The 7,646-nt window shown below is 46.3% G+C and overlaps 1 protein-coding gene across 2 annotated transcripts in view; it reads left to right on the forward strand.

Moving 5' to 3' along the window:
- The first annotated feature begins 7,425 nt into the window (after window positions 1–7,425).
- Window positions 7,426–7,646, forward strand: part of Cdkn3 (cyclin dependent kinase inhibitor 3) — a 14,200-nt gene continuing 13,979 nt past the window's right edge. For both annotated transcript variants that reach the window (XM_010632541.2, XM_010632540.2), the window contains exon 1: window positions 7,426–7,641. The gene's annotated coding sequence lies outside the window, so the exon portion shown is untranslated. The remainder of the gene's footprint in view (window positions 7,642–7,646) is intronic.

A 7,646-nucleotide genomic window follows, 5' to 3' on the forward strand; every position in this document is an offset into this window, starting at 1 on the left:
TGTAACCTACCCTGCTCACACCGGCTGAGGCTTCAAGTGGAGGAATTTGCACAGCGTTCAAAGGGATTGGGCTTTGTTTAACCCTGGGGAGAGCGACAGTGTGTGATGAGGAAATGAGGAGCAGTTTAGACTCAGCCAATAACGAGGTACCCAGTGCTCAGGAATAAAAAGGAGATCTGCAGAGACAACACCAAGAGAACTGTGGAGAAGGTTAGACTTCAAGAGTGAGGGGCTGCCAGGCGTGGTGGCGCATGCCTGTAATCCCACACTTGGGAGGCTGAGGCACGAGGATCGCTGTGAGTTCGAGACCAGCCTGGGCTACACAGTGAGTTCCAGGTCAGTCTCAACTACACAGTGAGACCCTGTCTCAAAAAAACAAAAAAAAAAAAAAAGAGGGAGAGGTGTCAGACATCCTGAGGAACACCCAGAGAGGGCTGCTTCCCGTCAGACTGAGCTGTGAACTTGCTTACCTGACCCTTTTGGATCCTTCAGGGAAAAGTTTTTTATTTGCGTTTGTTTGCTTATTTGTTTTATCTAGTCTAGGAGCTGACAGACTGTGGCTCCAAAGCATCATACAAGGCCCTGCTTCATTTCCTTCCCCTCTCTGCCTCCCTGTTCAGTGACCCCACACTGTCCTCCTTGCTGTTCTTTGAGTGCATCTAGCACATTCCTACCTCAGGACCTTGGCATATCTTGATCAAGCTAAAACTCTCCCTAAATATCTGGCTATCGCCCTCTCCCCCTCCCCATTGGGTGTCATTCATACAAAGCTTGGGAGATGTGCTCTCTACTGTTGACTCACAGATAGCACTCTCACCAGGCACTGTCTTTTTCTAATTTTCCTTCCTGGCTGCCTCCCTTGAAAGCACCTGAGCCCCCTCCAGGTGGAGGTCTGTGCAGTTCACACCTGTGATTTCAGCACCTCCAACAGCGCCTGGCTCAACCAATATTTAGGGACAAATGGATGAGTGAGAGTCCAATGGGCAGGGGACAGCTAATTTTCTGTCAACTCGGCAGGGCCATGGGCCTAGATATTTGGTCAAACCTTATCCTGGATGCTCCCGTGAGGGTGTCTTGGATGAGTTGTACACACAGATTGATGGGTTCTGAGAAAGCACACTGCCCTTGTAGTGGGTGAGAGCCTCGTCTAATCAAGTGACGGTCTGAATAGAACAAAAGAGTGAGCAAGAGGGACCGCTCTAGCGGGCAGCCCTTACACTCGGAATGCAGCACCCACTCCTCCGGGCGTCTGGCCTTCTGGTCCACTCTGCAGATTTGGGCTTGCCAGTCCCTATAATAAATGTGTATATACACACACGTTATCTTCTTCTTCTCCTCCACCCCCTCTTCCACTTTCTTCTTCTTCTTCCCTGTGTAGCACTAAGAGACCCAGCCACCCATCAGACCACCTGCTCCCTCTTCATTCCCCTATTCGCAAGAACAACTTAGCCATGTAACTATGGGACTCAAAGGAGAGATTTCTCAATTAGCTAAGGCATAAATCTTCAGTGTTTGTTTTATTTTCTTCTCTCACTTGTTTTTGTTAGAAGGTGGCTGCTTTTAAAGGGAAGCCAGGCGTGATGAGGTGTAAGGGCAAAGATTTGACCTAGAAGAGGTCACATGGCCTTAAAAGAACTAAAAACAGGGTAGGAGCAGCTGGGCTTGAACTTGTGATCCTCCTGCCTCAGCCCTTCAGAGGGCTGGGATGAGAGACATTACAGTTAACCTTGATGTGAAAGAGTCTTGCAAAAATGTGTGCTGCCCTCTTCATGCCACTTTCTTCTTTGTTCTAGGAAATAAAAATGTGTTATTTAATACTTAATAGATTTCATTGTTGTTTTTAAATTAATAAATACATATTTTGAAATGTCAAGAAAATAGGACAAGAAAGAAGCTGTACCTGATTTTTTTTTCTTTTTCTTTTTCTTTTTTTGTACCAGGGATCAAACTCAGGACCTTGTACTTGCGAGGCAGGTGGTAGAACCACTGAGCTAAACCCCCAGCAGTACCTGATTTTTTAAGATAACAAGAAAAAAAAACCTTTTCTTTTTTTAATGTTGAATTTTCCATTGATTAAAAAAACAACACAAACCAAACACATCACAGTTGCAGGCCAGACTGAGCTTGTTGACCATTACTTGTACCCTCTCTTTGGTCTTTATTTCAGTTCCATATTTGGATTAATTAAGAGGGGACGGAAAGGTGCGGAGGGGGGGAAGATGGAAAACAAAGAATAGGGAAATTAGAAAAAGAAACCAAAAGAAGGAGGAAAAAGAAAAAGACTGCTTAACCAAGGAAATGAGAAGTGTGTTTTTTAATTGCTACAACTTATTACATAGTAATATATAACTACTATGTCATCTTTCCCAAGAAGTTAAGGACTAAGAAATTAAAACCAAGGAAAGTAAATAAAGAGAACTGTAAATGACATAATAAATATAATAACAGAAATTAGTGAAAAATTAAACACAACAGAGAGGGTCAACAATGCAAAAGGGTGAAGGCTGCACTCTGTATCATCCTCAACCCAGAATGCAGACTCACTCGCTAGGACTAGGGCAGAAAAAAGAGAGTTGAGAATCAAACGCTGTCTCTCAGAGCTTCTTCATGGACGTGATACCTGCCACTCCCATTGTCATTAACACTGATGGAGACAGAGATGGGCCAACCTCCTCTGTAGAGGACAAATGGAGATATTTTCAGCTCGGTGAACCACACGTGCTCCCTATCGTATAGTTTGTGGTTTTCTGCAACTCTTAAAAAACAAAAACAGCAACACTGAAACTGCTCTTAGCTCGTAGGCCATCAAAAACTGGATGTGGAGCGGAGACTGCAGACCCTGGGTGAAGGCAGATCGGTCGGCCATCTCTACTCCGAGGGCGCAAGAAGGGAAATTCCACCAGAGAGCCGGAAGAAGAGTGAAGTTATTTGGGACCGCACCAGCGGCTACCCCAAGTGTGTAGGAGATGCTCAGTAATTCTTCGTGATCAGAATCATCATCACTGAAGCCTTCTGAGCATGATTCTGAGGCTTGCTTTCCATTTTCCCCCTGGTATCACCAAGCTTGTCGTCACATGGTACACTCAAAGCAAAGGAAGACTGAAATGATTTCAACATCATTCTTCATCAGTCTGTGATGTGATTCTTTCCCTTCTACCTCGCTAGTCTCACAGCTGCTTTTGTTCCAGATGTGCCTACGCTTAGCTCAGGCTTTGATTTTCTTTGAGTTCCAGTGGATGCCACATGACGGCATAAAGTAGGAGTTAAACATAAGAGCCCTAAAGCCAGGGTTCTGCCGTCAAATTCTTGCTCTTCTACCTAGAAGCTGGAGGATCTTGGACAACAGGATCTTGATTCCCCTCTTCTCAGTTGCCTCCTCTCTCCAAAGAGGCCAGTTTATCTCATAGTGCTGGTAAAAGTATTAAATTAGTTCATCACTTATTTACCACCCACACACACACACAAAATGCTATACTACAAACCACCCCCAATCTCAGTAGCTTGGTACATTTATTCACAGACGGACGGCTCAGCTGAGGATTGGCTGGTTGTCAGCAGATCTAGGCTGGCCTTAGGTGACGCCCTCTTATCTCCTCTGAGCTCTGCATTTACCAGCCTGGTTAGTGCTGCTGGCTGCCTTGGACTGGACTCTGCTGGGAGACTCAAGCGTTTTTTGCATCCTGAAACAAGAGTGCTACGCCAAGTGTTTTTCAAATTATCATAATATAGGAAAGAAGACAAGCCTGATTAAGCTAGAAATTGTGTACCTTAGGCAGAAAAAAGTCAACATGACACGTTTGCATGTCATCCTTTGAAAAGGTCTGCTTGCAAGGTGGAACTTGGGGAGAATGCCCACCATTCTCTGATGAGAAGAGCTCAATGTGCCTAAACTTTTTGTGCAGACAAGATGTTTATTCTAAACGTCTACTCTCCTGTGGGAGTCTGAATTTCTGATACATATTAGGCAGAGGGTACCTGTGAAAGAAGCCCCTAATCAAGCCCTGGTCTTTGAGTCTCTCCTGAGTGTTGCTGGTAGACAATGTTGCACGCGTGTTGTTACAATCATTGCAGGGAGAAGACTGCACCCCGTGTGAATAACCTGAGGATTCTTGGGAACTTGAACCTCGTTTCCTCCAGAGTTTACTGTGAACCTTTTATCATTCCCGATTTTCCTTGGTATCTTTTCACTCTCATAAATCACAGTCACACATACAAATATACACTAAGTCATGCTGATTCTAAAGAATTTCAAATCTGAAGGTGGACTTAGGAACCCCTGACGTAATGGGTGTCAGAAGCAGGATGTGTCAGCACAGCCCCGACTCCCTGAAATGGGACCAAAGTGTTCTTTGGGAAAAGGAAGAGAGAGCAGGCGGCAGGTGACAAGCTTTTAAAGCTGGATGGCTACGGAGTTGCCTGGGGTATGAAACAGGAGCTGGGCTGCTGGGGCTGCTGTGAAACATACCTGTGGGATTTTACCTGACCTATAGCTCCAAACCCAGGACAGCAGGCTCCCTGGGCCACCTGGCTGGTTCGAGTGATGCTGGCTAAAGTCAGAGCGGACAAATGGCAGTTCAGGCGACACTTCAGATTTTTGTTCTCCCCTCCACTTGGGAGAAAAGGGGCTCAAAAGTACCCAAAGGTGAGTTTTTGGATAGGCCAAAAACATTCAAGTTTATGTTGCTCTTTCTTCCAAGCGGAAGGAAAATATTAAATCAGTTTCTGGGGCTAGAGAGCAGTTCTAGATGGACGGGAGGGGTCAAGGATTCTCCAGGTGACCCATATTTATTTAGCAAGTGAATACAAGCTGGTAGTGTAGCAAAGATGTCACAGAAACAGCGGTGGTGGTCACAGCAAGCTGGTAAAAGAGAAAAAAGCATACTCAAAGAAAAAGGAACAGATTAGTAGGGAACCCACTTTCCCCCCCAAGCAGGATGTTTAAGTCGACTGCATTGTTTCAAGGAGCCCCAGTCCTCAGCAGATGTTATCTCGCCCTGAGAGTCTTCAGGCCTCTGCATGCCTCTCGGCTCACAGGGCGAGGCACCCACTGGGCTCGGACCCCAGAGCCCCATTTGCACGTTATGGTTCCCACAGATACTGAAGGTAGTGCCAGAAGAATGAATTTGCAAAAAATAAATTCTTAAAAATAGCTTGGAGTTTTGAGGTTACAACATCTGGATGTATGATTTAAAAATGATGTGAAATGTCATATGCTTGTAATTTCATAAATGCTCATCACCTCAACCAAGGGAAGTTACGAAGAGAAAGTGTTCCCGGGGCACAGTGCTCTTGCCCTTGGCTGGATGGGAAGGGTTGACCACTGAAAACAAAAGGAGCTTCTGTCACCAGCGGTCTTTACTGTTATTCCCTGCTGGAGCTGCAGGGAAATGGGTGAGAATACGTAGAGAAAAGCCATCTCCGCTGGGCACATACTTTTAGAATTTTAAAGAGCAGTTTAGTTTTGTAAAAAAAAAATTCACTCACAAGAGAGTCTAGTAGTCACTGTCCGGCCTGATGTGCATAGAGAGAGTCAGTTCAAGCTGACAGCACAAAAAGGGAGTCAGGAAAGCCTTGCCACTTGGACTTGGAATACAGCTATTTTTTGACCCTTTGTTGCTGCCTAAGAAAAGCCTTTTCCTTTTTCTGAAATCTTGAATTCCAGATCCTAGTTCCTCAGGCCTCAAGCTAAAACTTGTCTGTGATAGGCAATTTCTACCTCACAAGAGCTGTGCTGAAATAGAAGCAGGCATGGGTTTCAGGAATAGGAGTTCAGGTTGGAAACCACGTTGGACTGGGACAGCCCTCGGCAGGAGGACAAAAGCTGTGAAAACAGCAGGGCTGCTGGCCAGACCACGGTCACATACAATGTTCATGGAAGGGTGCTTACTCTCTGCTAGGACCTCCCGAGATTGAGCCCTGCTTGGCTTTACCTTTCTGATACAGACACTGACTGCGCTCCTATTGCACACTTACTGCCAAAAGCTACTCTGGGGAAGGCACCCACCAGTGAAGGACCTCTCCACTGCTCCTGACAGGTAAGGCTCTTCCCTACTCCGGGAAAATCTAGCTTCTGTTGACTTGTGCTTGCCTTTCTGCGTGAGCTGCTGTTTGCCACAATGAATCACCAGCCTGACTCTTCTCCTCTCCTGTACCTTTCCCCTGTACACTCACCTTCCTGGGCATTGAATTATTAAACGCAGCTGTCCCCAGAGAGGGATTAGTTTTTTCCTGGGCTGTGCACTAGATAAATGATCAGGACAAAGAAGTAAGAGGTTATGTAAGTTCGTGTTGAATAAATTCCTGTTGTACCTTTCTGAACATTCAGAATTCCAGCCTAACTTATTTCCAAACATGGTGTGCCTTTCTAGGCAAGGGGCATAAAAATGTTTTATTGCAAAAATGCTTTTGTTCCCTCGCACATAACCTTTCACACAAAAGACCCAGTGGAGAAATAACAAGTGGTTAGGGGAAAAAAAAAGTAAGGTAATTACTACTAAATGGGAAACACGGTTTCCTAAGGACAAAAAAACAAGTTCTGGGACCTCAGGCAGTACAGGGAGAGGGAGGGGGTGGGAGGACATTAACGACCTTAGCTTTGAGAACTGTTTCTGGAAGCTTCCCTGTCTTCTTGAGGGAACTCCCCGCCCTGCCGTTCCCAGCTGCTGCAGATGCTCTGAATATTTGGGCTGGAGTGAGAGTTTTAGGGCGGCGGGGCCCTCCGTGGGAGGGGTGCTTTACCTGTGTCCTGCATGGGGTGCCCCAAAAACGGTCAGTTCTGCTCCTGAAGGTGCCACATGCAATCCTCTGGGACTGTACTTCCAGCGTCTGTGCTCTGACGGGGCACCGCCTCCCCCTAGGGGGCTTCAGCTTTTTGGGTCAGAGTTGTGCACCTGCACTGGGTCTCCAGTTAGAACAGAAAGTTTCATAAAGAAACTTAGGGAGAAAATCACCTGCCTTTCTGAGACAGACGTTTATGGTTAATGGAACTTAACTGGCTAAGCCCAGGGCCTTGAATAGGGATAACTTGTCTAGATTTCGGAGTGGTAAAGAACATAAAATGTTAAGCATATAAAATATGTTTATACTCTGGACTTTTAGTCTTTACCATAGTGTTTGTATGACTAGATATGACTGTAATTACAAAGTCTATAGGATGTGTTTGCAAGTGAACACGACAGTACAGGACTCCATGCTACCACTATGGCCGTAAAAAATAAACCTTTAGGAAAAGCAAACCAAATCTCCCTGCCCTTGTACCACTAAACTCCTGCCAAAAAGCCCGGAGGCTCGGTGGCTACTAGGAGACTTTCACCCCACCCCTTGCCCTCCCTCTCCCCGCCCCACGAGCCCTCCATTCTCCTAATTGGCGGAGGGAGAAAGCCCTCCAAGCCAATCAACATTCTACAGAGTCCTCGTCCCGCGCGTCTTTCAAAGGCCTCCTAAGAACCAATGAACGGCTAAAGGCCGAGTCAGGGAACCCGGAGGCGGGGTAAGAAACAAGACGAAATTCTGACTGGCTTCTTAGAAGACTCCGCGCCCCACCTCCCCGAAGGAGGCACCAATGAGCTGCGGGGATAGGAGGGCTCAGGGTGTAGTGGCCTCTGAGCCGCGAAACTGCTGGAGTAAGCAGCACCGGTCCAGGCGGC

This window comes from Fukomys damarensis, unplaced genomic scaffold (assembly GCF_012274545.1).
Source record: "Fukomys damarensis isolate Sample0158 unplaced genomic scaffold, DMR_v1.0_HiC HiC_scaffold_17, whole genome shotgun sequence".
Lineage (NCBI taxonomy): Eukaryota > Metazoa > Chordata > Mammalia > Rodentia > Bathyergidae > Fukomys > Fukomys damarensis.